The sequence below is a fragment of the Herpailurus yagouaroundi genome, unplaced genomic scaffold (assembly GCF_014898765.1).
Source record: "Herpailurus yagouaroundi ecotype Mexico unplaced genomic scaffold, PumYag 188, whole genome shotgun sequence".
Lineage (NCBI taxonomy): Eukaryota > Metazoa > Chordata > Mammalia > Carnivora > Felidae > Herpailurus > Herpailurus yagouaroundi.
The window spans coordinates 38226765-38242949 of record NW_024412419.1 but is presented as its reverse complement, the minus strand read 5'-3'; the positions used below and the strand labels follow the sequence as shown (position 1 = coordinate 38242949).

At 42.3% G+C, this 16185-nt stretch overlaps 1 protein-coding gene across 1 annotated transcript in view; it reads right to left on the bottom strand.

Annotated features, from left to right (window-relative positions):
• CHCHD5 (coiled-coil-helix-coiled-coil-helix domain containing 5) overlaps window positions 1-16185 on the bottom strand; it is a 44350-nt gene that overhangs the window by 15435 nt on the left and 12730 nt on the right. The gene's annotated exons all lie outside the window — the stretch shown is intronic.

The window sequence follows — 16185 nt, the reverse complement described above, 5'->3', positions numbered from 1 at the left end:
CCCGAGTAATCCTTCAGGAAGCCTGGGTCACAAGTTATGATGAACAGGAACGTCTCTGGGTATTTAACATTCTAAGGCCTCTTCTTGTAGAATCCCTTCCTTCACCATTTTTGGGCAAGTATTTGAGTTCCCACCGTATGACAGCCACTGTGCTTGAGCTGAGAGTATCAGGATAGCATCTAGACTTTCAGCTGACTTCTCACCAGCAAGATTGGAAGCCAGAAAATGATGGAATATACCCAGTGTTCTGAGGTGAAATGACGGTGTGTCAGGGCTCCTTCAGGTTCAGCAATTCACCAGGAGGTCTCACAGGACTCAGCGTATAGTCGGACTCATTCATTATAGTAAAAAGACATAAAGCAAAACAAAAAACAAGCAAACAAACAAAAAACAACAAAAAAGGAAATGGTGTGTGGGGCACAGTCCAAAGGAAACCAGGTGCAAGCTTCCAAGAGTCCTCTCCCAGGGGAGTCACACAGGACACGCTCGATTCTTCCAGCAGAGTTGTGACAACATGTGTAAAATGTTGTCCACCAGGGAAGCTCATTAGAGGCTCGGGGCGTAAGATTTGTACTGGGAACTGGGAACGTAGGCACCTCTGTCTAGCACAGATCAAAATTCCAGACTCCCAGTAGGAGAGCAGATGTTCAACATAGACCATATGGTACAGTTTCGACACAGTAAGCCATTCTTGTCAGTCAGGGAATGATGGGAACACTTCTGAAATCCAAGGGCCCACATGCCAGCCGCGGGCCATCCTCGTAAGCAGTCCTTTCTAAAGATAGCGGTATTGAGCCACCCTGTTAATGCTTTTTTTTTCACAGACTGTCAACTTGGGATTTTGTAATCAATAAAAGTACCCTTGAAGAATGAAAGCAAAATGTGAAGACATTCCAAGCTAACAAAGTAGAGGGTCTGCCTCCAACAGAGCTGCAGTACAGATGGAAAGCAATCCAGAAAAAAGATCGAAGGAAAGAATGAAGAACACTTGTGGTGCAAAACATAATAAAAATGCCTGCCAGGCTTAAAATAACAAGATGAACAACAAAATAAGGGGGAGAGGATGTGAGGTTAGTGTATTCAAATATCCTTGCATGATGTGAAGGATGGTAAAGCTATTCACTAATTTTGGACTTTAATAAGTTAATTGTGAATGTCAAAATACCTAAGGTAAAAATTATTAGACTAGAAATAGAAATCCCACACTTGTACAAAGGAAAAAAAAAAAAAGGAATTCTATAACAGTATTTCACCAGTACAAAAGAAGCCAAAGATGAATAGAACTAGAAGAAAAGGCAAAATATAAAGCACAAAAGAAGATGACCAAAGTATTCCAAACGGGTCACTGATTATCATGTAAATTATAATAGAATATACATAATATAAATAACTGAAATTTTTCACTTAAAAGATTTATAGTAAAGGAATGCAAAAGGATGTATTTAGACAAACTAAGGAAAAGAAAGCAGATGTGGCTATGTTATTATCAGACCAAATAGAATTTAAGGCAAAAAAGCATTACTAGAGATAAAGAGGATCACTCCATTATGATAAAAGGTTTAATTCACCAGAACATGAAATAAATACAAACTTCTGTGAACCTAACTGAATAGCATAAAATACTGTATATAAATAAAAAATGGGCAGAACTACAAGCAGGAATTCACAATGCTACTGTCTATGGGATATTTTACACATCACTTTCTGTAATATTTTTATCAAGATGTTACTATATTGACTAAACTTGGCAGCCAAAGGCATTATCTTTGGGGCAAAAATGGAACAACAGTTGTGGAGCACACATTGTTTTGAATTTCACATCGAGCTTTTACGAAAAAAGATCCCACGTAACATTGTTCACCAAATCTCAAAGGATTGGTGTCACTCCTTGACCATAATTCAATTAAGTTAGAAAGTGTTAACCAAAAGAAAAGTAGAAAAACGCCATATTTGCAAATTCATGAAATAACTTCTATTTTATTGATTTTTAAGTATGCTCCATGTTCAACATGGGGCTCAAACTCACCACCCTGAGGTCAAGTCACAGACTCTACCCCCTAAGCCAGCCAGGCATCTCCTCATGAAGTAACTTCTCAATATTCACGTGTCAAAGAAGAAGTGGAAATCATTTAGGATGCAGAAATGAAAAACAATGATAATGCTACCATATAACAAACACTGTCTAGATATCATAGCCCTAAATGCTCATGTTAGAGAAAAATAAAGGCTAAAAGTGAAAGATCCATGTAAGTAACTTAAGATACAAAAAGGACAAAATACATGAATTTCTAGACGATGAACTGCTGCATTAAAGTTACTGGTATTTTTCTTGGTTGTATTAAATCTTGCAGACATGCTTTCCCAGTTTATACTCCTAGTAGCTCTGGTTGGAGCAAAATGTCTTACACTCTCACCAACTTTTTTTTTTAATTTTTAATTTTTTTTTTAACGTCTTATTTATTTTTGAGACAGAGAGAGACAGAGCATGAACGGGGAAGGGGCAGAGAGAGAGGGAGACACAGAACCAGAAGCAGGCTCCAGGCTCTGAGCCATCAGCCCAGAGCCTGATGCGGGGCTCGAACTCACGGACCGCGAGATTGTGACCTGAGCTGAAGTCGGACGCTTAACCGACTGAGCCACCCAGGCGCCCCTCTCACCAACTTTTAAAAGAAATAACTTGCTAAATTAAGTTCTAGGATAGGAGTACAAATGTATTTTCAAAATGTAAGTTAAATTGTATGGCTCATTGTGTGAAAATAAGGAGCAAATCCTCTATATTCTCTGGGTCTAAGTATCTAAAATCTCAAGGGGAGTTTGTACCAGCTCAAATCTACTTTCAAGAAATATTATGAATAATTAAGTGATGTAAAACCTTTGAAATTAAATTAGAAAAATCAAAATGCTATGGAATGTAAGTTATCAAAATATTGATGAAGGAATGATAACAACTCAGGTTTGCACTCTCCTTCCAAAAGAAGTAAATGGGGGCGCCTGGGTGGCTCAGTTGGTTAAAGTGTCTGGCTCTTGATTTCAGCTCAGGTCATGATCTCACAGTTGGTGAGTTCGAGCCCCATATCAGGCTCCATACTGACAGTGCAGAGCCTGCTTGGGATTCTCTCTCTCTCCCTCTATCTCTACCTCTCCGGCTCTCTCACTCTCTCTCTCTCAAAATATAAACTTAAAAACACATTAAAAAAAAGAAGTAAATGGTATTCATGGTCATTAGACTACATTCTAGGCAGCACTTAAAACACTTGATGTAAGTGATCTTGCCATATCCTCACAACAATCTGATGAGTATTTTTAGCTCCATCTTACTGATAAGCAAACAGGCTCAGAGAGCTTAAAAACCTTGCCTCTTCTCCTCCTCCCCTTGCCCTCCCCACCCCCCCCCCAAAAAAAACTGGAAAAAAGTGAGGCCAAGAATCAGATTCTGGTCATTTTTAAAGCTGTGCTCATCCCACTAGCTGCCATATTGTGGATATTGCCTCATATCTGAACCTAATCTTTGGAAAACCTAAGTGCCCCATCATCCAATGGAAAGGAAAGAGCTTATGGAGATCAGCAGATAGAGTTTTGGCTGAAGTCCATCTCACAGTGGGCCAGGTGAGACCTTGAACTAATCTTGTGGTTATTTCCCCAGTCACATCAGATATATTTCCCAGCTGGTAAAATCCCCACATTTCTTTCCTGACCCAAAGAATAAAGCCTATTGTGAAGGGACAGGCCAAGTGAAAGATTCTAGAACTGCTCCTCCCCACCTCTACCTTAAATACTCAACCAAAAATCAATGCCCTATCCCTGGGGGAATCCCTATCTCTTGCTACCACCATCCAGAACCACCACCATCCAAAGCTCAAAAGATGCAGACCTGGTGATCCCCAACATATTTTCATTTAACTTATATGTTTGGCCTGCACAAAATTCAGATGATAGATTTTCACAAATTTAATCAGGTGGTGATGCCAGTGCTCAATAGGCCCATGTACAAGTGAGAAGAGTGTACATGGAATAGTCCATGTATGAGATGGCTTGGCCATAGTGGGTAATGGAGTCCATGCCTGGGTTCAACAGAATGGCTTTTCCCTCACAAAGGCTGGTATGCTATGACATTGATGAGTATCCAATCTGCCATCAGAGGAGGCCAACACTGAGCTATGGGAATTCAGAAATATGGTTTAGTCTAGCCAAGCTGACATACTACAAAAACATCACAGTGACCAAACTGCCTTACTAAGGTATTTAGACAAGGAGGAGATGAGAGAGGTAGAGTCTGAAATCTTTGTGAGTTGATTTCCGAGGAGAGTGTTTCAAAGCTCAACAATACCAGAAGCCTGTGGATGATAGAGAGCATATAGATTCATTGAATACTTGGACTCTCAGTCCCTTGTTGGGTGGCTTTGCAGGCTTTGTTACAAAAGGTGCACCACTGTCAAGCTGCAAATGATCCAGAAAGCCAAATACATGATAGTCTGGTTTCAAACACCACAATGGTATGCCTAGAGTCAGCTAATGAGACTGGACCAGCAACATCATAACCTAAAAAAGTGTAACAATGGTGAAGCACTGTTGGAAGCCAAAAAAAAACGAGAGTCAAAGGTCCAATGTAGGCAATCCATCAAGAATGGGTAGAGCCGATGCCCCTGTCCTGTGGATTCCTTCACTGTTAAATAAAGGGGCCAACTTTTGGCAGAAGTCACAAGTTTTGCATGTAGTGGAGGCTTCTGCATCAGAAGCAGGGTTCTCAACTTCGTGTCCAATGTAGGATGGTGGATGTAGTGCCATGTTCAGTATGACTGTGGGTTCAGGAGGCAATGTGGACCACACAGGGTGGACCAGCACCTTGACTCCAATCAGTCTCCTCAGAGAAAGGGTCCTTACTATGTGTCCAGTATGCTGAATCATTAACTACAATTTGTTCTCAGTCTGCAGCCCAAAGAGTCAGTAGTTTTCTAAGTAACAGAACCGATGGCTAGTCCACTGGGGACAGGCCAAGAGTCAGAAAAAACATGACTTAGAATATCATCTAAAGCAATGGTTCTTCCCTTGTGTGTGTTGGGTAGGAATCTAAATTGGCGTTGCCACTGTGGAAAACAGTATGGAGGCTCCTCAATAATTAGAAATACTATGTGATCCAATAATTCCACTACTAGATATTTATCCAAAGAAAACAAACAAGACCCATTAGAAGAGATATAATATGTACCCTGTATTTACTGCAGTATTATTTACAGTAGCAAAGATATGGAAACAACCTAGGTGTCCACTGAGAGATGAATGAATAAATAAGATGTGGTATAGGGACACCTAGAGGATTCAGTTGGTTGAGCATCCGACTCTTGATTTCGGCTCAGGTCATGATCTCACAGTCTGTGGGTTCGAGCCCCACATTGGGCTCTATGCTGACAGTGTGGAGCCAGCTTGGGATCCTCTCTACCTCTCTCCTGCTCGCTTGCTCACTCTCTCTCTCAAAATAAATAAAATAAACATTAAAAAATTTTTAAAAAGATGTTATACACAATGAAATGTTACTCAACCATAAAAAATAATGAGATCTTACTATTTGTGACAACACGAATGGATGTAGAGGGTATTGTGCTAAGTGAAATAAGTCAAACAAAGAAAGACAAATACCATATGATTTCACCTATATGTGGAATCTAAAAAAAAAAAAAAAAAAAAAAAAAAAAAACAGAAACAAACTCATAAGTACAGAAAAAAAACTGATGGTTGCCAGAGCTGAGGGGGTGGGGGATGGGCAAAATGGAGGAAGGGTAGTGGGAGGTACAGACTTCCAGTTATGGAATAAGTCAGGGGGATGAAAAGTACAGCATAGAAAATGTAGTCAATGGTATTGTAATAGCAATGCCTGGTGACACGCGGGAGCTATACTTGTGGTGAGCACAGCATAATGTATAAAACTGTTGAATCACTATGTCATACACCTGAAACTAATGTAACACTGTGTGTCAACTATACTTCAATCAAGAAAATAGTAATACATTAATTTTAAAAATAAAGTGATGGTTCTTAACCAAGAGTGATTTTTTTTTCATCCAGGAGACATATGACAACGTCTGGAGACATTTTTGATTTCCATGACTGAGGGTTGGGATGCCACTGGTTATCTAGTGGGTAGATGCCAGGATGGTGATAAACACATTACAGTGCCTGGGACCTCCCCACACCCCTGCAAAGAATTATAGTGCCTAAAGTGTCCGTTGTGATGAGGTTGAGAACCTTGGTGAAAGGCCCTTCAGCCCTTATTGCAGTTGGTCTTCCAGAGTTGTCACTGGGGCTGGATGGGTGTTCCCCATTCTAGCCTACCTTTGTATTTGTTTTAAATTCTCCATAATGAGGGCGCCTGGGTGGCTCAGTTGGTTAAGAGTCCAACTTCAGCCCAGGTCATGATCTCACCATTTATGAGTCTGAGCCCTGCATCAGGCTCTGAGCCCTGCATCTGAGCTCTGAGCAGCCTGGAGCCTGCTTCAGATTCTGCATCTCCCTCTCTCTCCTTGCCTCCCCTACTCACATTCTATCTCTCTCTCAAAAATAAATAAACATTAAAAAAAATTTTTAAATAAATTCTCTGTAATGAAAAGTGTAATTAAATGTAGAGGCCTAAGGAACCAGACAGAATTCTGGGCAATCTCCATTCTTATTCAGACTTTCCAGAGATTTCCATGCTTTCTGAAGTCTGAGAACATGACTATAATTTTCAGGAACGCTAGGAGGATTGTTTTTGTTTTTTGTTTTTGTTTTTTTCTGCGCCCAACAGAGACTCAACAGAGACTCTGTTATGAAATTTCCCACCAATTTTTGACAACACACTTACTTGCAAACATTTTACTTCTTCCAGATCCTCTTTCTAACACTTGAACTAAAATTTTCTGCTTGTGCTCTCTTCTAATTTATCACCTTCACAAGGGCTGGGAATTTTGTCTGTTTTGTTCACTGATACAGGTGATCCCAGCACTTAAAACACTACCTAGCACTTTATAGATGCTCAATAAACGTCTGACTGACAGACTGAATGGATGAAGGAGGGAACGAGCTAGCTTTTTAAAATTTGTTGGGGCGCCTGAGTGGCGCAGTCGGTTGAGCGTCCGACTTCAGCCAGGTCACGATCTCGCGGTCCGTGAGTTCAAGCCCCGTGTCAGGCTCTGGGCTGATGGCTCGGAGCCTGGAGCCTGTTTCTGATTCTGTGTCTCCCTCTCTCTCTGCCCCTCCCCCGTTCATGCTCTGTCTCTCTCTGTCCCCAAAATAAATAAACGTTGAAAAAAAAAAATTTGTGAGGTTTTTTTTTTAATGTTTATTTATTTTTGAGAGAGACAGAGCATGAGCAGGGGAGGGACAGAGAGAGAAGGACTCACAGAATCCAAAGCAGGCTCCAGGCTCTGAGCTGTCAGCACAGAGCCTGATGCGGGGCTTGAACTCATGAACCGTGAAATCATGACCTGAGCCAAAGTCAGTCACTTAACCGACTGAGCCACCCAGGCACCCCAAATTTTGTGGGCTTTTTTTTTTCTTTTTTAATTTTTTTTTTAACGTTTATTTATTTTTGAGACAGAGAGAGACAGAGCATGAACGGGGGAGGGTCAGAGAGAGGGAGACACAGAATCCGAAACAGGCTCCAGGCTCTGAGCTGTCAGCACAGAGCCCGACATGGGGCTTGAACTCACGGACCGCGAGATCGTGACCTGAGCCGAAGTCAGCCGCTTAACCGACTGAGCCACCCAGGCACCCCGTGTGGGCTTTTTTTTTTAAACATTTTTTTTTCAATGTTTATTTATTTTTAAGACAGAGAGAGACAGCATGAATGGGGGAGGGGTAGAGAGAGAGGGAGACACAGAATCGGAAGCAGGCTCCAGGCTCTGAGCCATCAGCCCAGAGCCTGACGCAGGGCTCGAACTCACGGACCGCGAGATCGTGACCTGGCTGAAGTCGGACGCTTAACCGACTGCGCCACCCAGGCGCCCCACATGTGGGCTTTTTTAATAGCAATCTTTTTCGAGATAGTATTCACACACCATAAAATTCAACCGTTTAAAATTCAACCTATTAATTTGGTTTATAGTATATTCACAAAGTTGTACAATAATCCCAACTAATTCCAGAACATGTTTATCACCCCCAATAAGAAACCCTGTACTTTTAACTAACTTGAATTTAAATAAAAACTTGAAGCATTTAAAACAATAAAAAAAAAGGGGGGGGGGGGAAACGAAACAAACACACAAAAAGAAACCCTACATTCATGAACATTTGCTCCCCGTTCCTCCCTCACCTTAGTTCCTGGCAACCATGAATCTACTTTTCTGTCTCTGGATTTGCCTATTCTCCGGCCATTTCATATAAATGGAATCATACAGTATATAGTCCTTTGTGATCACCTCCTGTTACTTAACATGATGTGTTCAAGGTTCATCCATGTTGTAGCATGTAGCAGTATTTCACCCCTTGTTATTTAAATTTTGTTTTAACGTTTATTTATTTTTGAGACAGGGAGAGACAGAGCATGAACGGGGGAGGGTCAGAGAGAGAGGGAGACACAGAATCTGAAACAGGCTCCAGGCTCTGAGCTGTCAGCACAGCCCGACACGGGGCTCGAACTCACGGACCATGAGATCATGACCTGAGCCGAAGTCGAACGCCCAACCGACTGAGCCACCCAGGCGCCCTTCACCCCTTGTTATTTACGGCTGAATAATATTCCATCATACAGAGATAGCTCATTCTGTTTGTCTATTCATCAGTTGATAAATACTTGGGTTTTTCCCACTGTTGCGCTATTATGAATAATGTTGTTATGAACACTCTTGCACAAACTTTTGTGTGAACATGTGTTTTAAACTCTTTCGGGTGAGGGGCGCCTGGGTGGCGCAGTCGGTTAAGCGTCCGACTTCAGCCAGGTCACGATCTCGCGGTCCGGGAGTTCGAGCCCCGCGTCAGGCTCTGGGCTGATGGCTCAGAGCCTCGATCCTGTTTCCGATTCTGTGTCTCCCTCTCTCTCTGCCCCTTCCCCATTCATGCTCTGTCTCTCTCTGTCCCAAAAATAAATAAACGTTGGAAAAAAATAAATAAATAAACTCTTTCGGGTGGAATATACCTAGGAGGGGAATTGCTGGGTCATATGGTAACTCCATGTTTAATTTTCTGAGGAAGTGCCAGGCTGTTTTCTGAAGCAGTGGCACCATTTTACATTCCCACCAGAAATGTATGATACCGTGACTACCATGGGTTCTTGTGTAACAATGTATTTCACAAGAGTGAAAAGCACCCACTTAGAACCCAGTTTCTTGCTTCTTCTCAAATTCAGTAAAAATCCTGATTTTAACAAGTCAGGGATTTTGCTGAAATGAAGGCAAAAAATAATTTAACAAAATATTTAATAAATCTGAATTCTACTTGTCTTTATTTTATTATTCCTCCAACTATCATCAATCACCCAGACATGAGCAGTAAATGTTAAATGGAGTCACCTATGATATGCTGTCAACTTTTATCGTCTATAGCCACAGCTTTATACATTGGGGTGTTTTTTTTTTAATGTTTATTTATTTTAGAGAGAGAGAGGAAGTGCATGCACCTACATGTGACCTGAGGAGGAGCAAAGATAGAGGAAGACAGAGGATCCAAAGCTGGCTCTGTGCGAGAGCCCCATGAACTCATGAACCATGAGATCATGACCTGAGCTGAAGTCGGATGTTAAGTGACTGAGTCACCCAGGCACCCTATACATGTTTTTTGATTCTGTTAATGTAAATATGTGTTTATCATGGGAGGAGGATAAGACATATTTCATTTAGCATCTTGTCACTCTGACTTTGTAAATATTGGATGTATTGGTGCAGGGCCTCCGTTACACTCTTGCCTTGGTTGCGAATGTTGGGGGCCAGCTGGTAGCTGCCTAACTCTGCTTTGTGATCTAAGCAATTAATCTCTTTTTTTTTCCCCCTTGCCAAATCTGGTAGGTAGAAAATGCTGGATAAGACCTATGGTTTATTTTGTATTAAAAAAGAAATTTTTTTAACATTTATTTGTTTTTGAGAGACTGAGAGACAGAGCATGAGCAGGAGAGGGGCAAAGAAAGAGGGAGACACATAATCCGAGGCAGGCTCCAGCTCTGAGCTGTCAGCACAGAGCCTGATGCAGGGCTCAAACTCACGAACTGTGAGATCATGACCTGGGCTGATGTCAGACGCTTAAGGGACTGAGTCACCCAGTGCCTCAGGATCTATGGTTTAAATGGGAAGTAAGAGAACAGCTCTCCCAAAGGAAGTTAATGAGACCAGGTCACTATCTGCTCAAGTTGAGGTGGACTTTCAGCCTCTCTTCAGGGCTGGGGACATTACCAAGACAATGAGTTTAAAGTGGTTTAAAAACAATAGGCAGACTTACTCTTCTGGAAATCTGACCCCTTTATGTGAAAATGCGGGTGGGGGGAAGGTGATTCCACTTGGTGTTATTCTCCATGAACACAGATTATGAGATGTCTTCTCCATGAACTGAAATTTTCTTGGACTTCAATCAAATGTAGACAAGTAGAATGAAAGCATGGCCCAGCTGATGCTTCCACCTGTGGCATTTCTCCAAACCAAGGTGGCCTTGATGCCTAGGAAAGCCCCATGCACATGGCAGCCTGGGGAGCAGGGGCAGGAAAGACATCTCCCCATGAGGAAGAACATCCACATAATTTTTTCCTGTGCATGATGTGAACCCATAAATTCATGAGAGACAAAAACCAACATCCTCTAATGAAAATTTTGGACTTAGAGGACATTAATAAAATGCTGTCATAAAATTCCCAAATTCTCAAGGAACACTGAACACTTAAAAGTTAAATTAAGATCTGTCACAGGTACATACATACAATTGAATAGAGGACAGGCATCTGATCAGAAAAAGCGGAAATATAAAATTTTAATTTGGTGGGTAAAAAAAATGTGGTATTTCTGTCCTCCTATTATCATGCCTTCCCCCTTTCCTATCTTGTTGGGAAAGAAGGTTGAATTCTCCATTCAGTGCTATGGCAGTCAAGGGGTGGGGAGTGGGTAATCCCTTCACAACAAAAAGAAGAAAACCAACTCTCTTCTTCACACGCAATGGTTCAGGAAACTGTAGGGGTGAACTGCAAGGAATTAAAAGCCTGAAGGATGCAACCAGTGTGCAGAGCTCATAAACATGACATGATGTAAGCTACAGGATCTGCATCTGAGTAAATGGTTGCATATGCAGAAAATGGGAACCGTGTGAGGGATCACAGCAAGGGTGAAGCATTGTCCCTCCCCAGACAAGACTAGCACAAGATTAACAGAGTGCTTGTTTCATCTTTAAAATGAGCAAAACGAGGGGCGCCTGGGTGGCTCAGTCGGTTGAGCGTCCGACTTCGACTCAGGTCATGATCTCACACTCATGGGTTTGAGTCCCGCATCGGGCTCTGTGCTGGCAGCTCAGAGCCTGGAGCCTGCTTCAGATTCTGTGTCTCCCTCTCTCTCTGCCCCTCCCCCACTCACTCTCTCCCTCTGTCTCTCTGTGTCTCTCAAAATAAACATAATAATAAAAATAAATAAATAAGTAAAATAAAATGAACAAAAGGGGAATTGTATACAGTCAAGGCTTAAGATACTGGGCAGCAACAATAATGCCACCAAATCTTTTTCCTTTTAATTTCTTTTTGAAAGACGAATGTGTGAGTGGTACTTGGCCAAGTAGAGAGTTGGAATATTTGATTAAGAAAATGATGTTATCCAGAGTTTGTAAGGCTACTGGATTGCAATGATGTTGAGCCATTTAAGTTAAGGTGTTATCAGTTGGATTGTACTTTATATTGTGTCTTAGATTTTTTTTTCTTTCTCTTTTTCTTTTTTTTTTTAGAAAAAGCAATTTTTCTGGACTGTAGCTAAAAACAAAGAGGATGATAGGGGCGACTGGGTGGCTCAGTCAGTTAAGCGTCTGACTCTTGGTTTCAGCTCAAGTCATGATCTCACGTTTCGTGAGTTTGAGCCCCGCATTGGGCTCCACACTGACAGTGCCGAGTCTGCTTACGATTCTCTCCCTTTCCCTGTCCCCCTCACTCTCTGCCCTTCTCCCCCTCGAAATGAATAAATAAACTGAAAAAAAAATTAAAAAAAAAAAGAGGATGATGATGGCCTGAACAACAGTCATCAAGAAGTTCTTCTCCAACACTTCTTGTACTTTATGTGATCATTCATTTCCCCCCAACTTTTTATTTTGGAAAATTTCAAACCTACAAAATGCTGCAAGGACAGTACAGCATACCCTTCACCTTGATTCATCAATTCTCAGCCTTTTTCCGTATTTGTTCTTTCTAGACAGATATAGCTGTAGATACCTGTTTATATGTAACATGTATATATACATGTACTTATGTATAAATATACATGTATATGAAGGATAGGTATAGGCACATATCTAAACTTAGATATAGGTATAGGGATATATAAACACACGTTTTTCCTGAACAGCTTGAGAGTAAGTTATGAGACTTCAACCCTACACACTTCAACATGTATCTCCTAAGAAGGACATTCTTCTATGTTAACTCAATATCATTATCAAACCCAAGACACTTAACATTTCTTCAATACTTTTATCCAATATCCAGTCCTTATTCAAATGTCCCCAACTGTCCAAATAATGGCTTTGAGAGACTGCCCGCACAAGGGTGATATCTCTTCAGTCTCTTTTAATCAAGCACTGTTCCGTGGGTATTTTCTTTCATGATACTGATGTTTTTGAAGAGTCCAAAACAGTCACTTCACATGGTATCTCTCAACCCAGATCTGGCTGATGTTTCCTTTTTCAAGGGAGGTCATGAATGAGAGGTTTAGGTATTGCTATGAAAACACACAGAAGTGGAATCTGGGCCTGTGAAGAGGGCAGGGACAGGGAAGACTCTGAGGGGCTCTGGACTGACTGAGCTCAGGTCTGAATGATGAGTAGCAATTAACTGAGCACACTGAGCCATCGAGAGCAAAAGCACCCCGGGCCCAGGGTCCATGACGCTGTAGCAAAAGAGAGCGTGGCGGCCGAGGGAAATTACAAGCTTGGGAAGACAGCTTGGGGCTGAGTGTTCCCGTCAAGAAATCTAAGAAAAAAAAAAAGGAAAAGTCTATGCAGTCAAGTGAAAGCCCAGAGCAGGGGCCTGGGCTAGTGATAACTATCTACGAGCCAGTGATTTAATATGCTCTATAATGAATGAGATCACTGCAGAGAGTAGAGAATAGAAGAGATGGGGTTTAGGCCTTGAAAAATACCACCACATGATGGCTGGGTGGGAGAAGGAGGAGGAACAGCCAGAGAAGGAGGAGGAGACCTGCAGAGTGTGTGTGAAGAAAGACAAAGGAAGAAGGGGTTCAAGAAAGTAGTAGGGCAGTTAAAGAAAAGATCATCTGACGCTTGTTAAAACAGTAAGGAAGACTTTATTCGGGCTATTGCAATAGGGATATGGCAACCGGGGAGCAAGATCTGGCTCAACTCTGAATCCAAGGCCAAGTGGGGATGTGCAGCCAACAGAGTGTTGGTGGATGGAAAATTACTAAGAGGGGACATCAACAATTCTTGCCTTTACCAAGAATCAAAGGTAGGGCGTGAGGAATTTGAGTAGATATCAAAGGTGAGGAGATTCTCACTAAACCGACTTCGTAGAATTCTTTGCTGAGACTGGGCTGGGAAGGCCAGACACAGGATGGGGGGGTCAAAGCTGAGATTTAGTCAAAGAGAGGCCCAGAGGAACCTGATTAAAATTTGATCAAGGAGAGAGTCCTTGTCAGGGGTCAGCCGTCCAGAGCTGCAGGGATGAGGACGGAAAAAGTATAACCACATGGACGTCATTTGACTTCTGCAAGAGCTATGAAGTTTGAGGATACCTTTTATACAGTTCTATGTAAAAATACTTATTTTTAAAAGTAATTCCTTTTGTATATCCATATATGGAAATATGATGAAGCCATAAAAAGAACGAGAGAATTATTTATGTAGTGATATGGAATGGTTGCCAAGTTAAATCTTTAAGTGATAAAAGGAAGGTGCAGAAGAACATGTGTAGTAAGTTAGCATTTGTATAAAAAAGGGGGCAATAAAAATACACAGACATATATATGGGGGAGTGTGCCCCCATATAAATGCGTTTGCTGGTGTATGTGTAAGATGTTTTGCAAGGAGATACAAGCAACTGGTAGCACTAGGTGCCTGCAAAGACAGGAACTCAGTGACCCAAAGCACGAGCAAAGACTGTGCAATGCACAGCCTTTTGTACCTTTGGAATTTGGGACCACATGCAAGTATTACTTATTTTTAAAATTGGTGTATGAATATTCTGAGATATTATAATTTGCATTTCGCTAGACATATGTTCAAATGATCATATGAGATCTATCTTCATTTCTAAATTATTATATGTATCCCATTTTATAGAAAAACCATTATTTGTCCAATGTTTCCAACTATTCATTATTAAAAACTATACTGCAAGGTCTTTCCTGTACATTCATGTTTGTACGCACGTTTCTGTCGGATAAATTCCGATAGATGGAGCAAGACAGTTCCACATTCCCTTCCAGAAAGGCTGCTCTAGGCCACACATCTCCTTCATCCACACCAGTGGATGCCCCTTGCTCCATGTGTTTCGCACTGAGTATCCGCCCCGAATTGTGCAAGGTCTCTAGTGTGGCAGAGACGAGGCCGAGTGCTCACTCGCTTTTCCTCTGGAGCACACAGGTAGGCCACATTTCCCGGCATGCCTTGTGCTGAAGCAGGGCTGAGTTCTGGTTGATGGCAGTAGTGATGTACAGCAGCACGGCTAGAGCTGGCCCCTAAAAACTCTCCCTGTGGTCCTCAAGCTCTCTCTCTTCCTTCATCTGCTCAATGGGTACAGAAGGTCACATGGAGGACTCTGAGCTCTAGAGCATTACTTGTCGAGCAGAGAAATAAACTTGCCATATCCCATTGCTGCCTCCCCCCCTCCTAACTAGGATTTGACCCCACACCCAGGACCTGTCACCAAGTCCTTTGCTCAAATGTCATCTTCTCGGGGCACCTGGGTGGCTCAGTCAGTTACACATCCAACTTCAGCACAGGTCTTAATCTCAGGGTTCCTGAGTTCGAGCCCCACATTGGGCTCTCTGCTGCCAGTGGAGAGCCTGCTTTGGAGCCTCTGTGCCCCGCCCCCCCCCCCCCCCCCGCCGCCGCCCTCTGCCTCTGCCCCTCCTCATCCCTCGCAAAAATAAACATTTAAAAAACAAACAAACGTCATCTTCTCAAAGGGCATTCTCTACCACCCAACCTAGCACAACCTTCTGCCATCACTCTGCTTATCTGACCGCCTTTGAGGGATCTGATTGTCTTCTAATACTTATATTTCCTCTGAACCTTCTTCCCCAGACAATGCTGCAACCTTGATCAACCTGGCTAGCACCATTTAGGGCAGGAGGTGAGACATAGCTGCAGGTGACCACTAGGCCCCTGACCTCAGCCCACCACTCACCACTATTCTGGGGACCCTGTACCTCACGACAACTACAGCCGCATTTCCCAGGATATAATCCAAACAGAGGATGGTGACCACCTTCTTCATTCATTCTAAAACACCTATTGAGCACCTACTATGTACTAGACACTATTCTTTTAAAAAAAATTTTTTTTCAACGTTTATTTATTTTTGGGACAGAGAGAGACAGAGCATGAACAGGGGAGGGGCAGAGAGAGAGGGAGACACAGAATCTGAAACAGGCTCCAGACTCTGAGCCATCAGCCCAGAGCCTGACGCGGGGCTTGAACTCACGGACCGCGAGATCGTGACCTGGCTGAAGTTGGACGCTTAACGGACTGCACCACCCAGGCGCCCCTGTACTAGACACTATTCTAAATGCATTGAATATACCAGGGAACAAATGAGACAAAAATTCTTGCCCCATTCTGGTGGACGAGACAGACAATAAACAGTAAGCCCAATAAATAAGTGCCTTATATGAAAAGAGGCGATGGGGTGAAGAAGTTCAGGGTAAGAGGTAGGTGTCTATGCTAAGTCGGACAGAAAGAAGGTGACATCTGAGAAAAGACCTAGAGGTGACAGTCACATGTTTATCTGGGAGAAGTTTTCCAGTGAAACAATTATGCAAAGTCCCTGAGGCAGGGCCAAGTCTGCAGTGTTCAAAGAGCAGG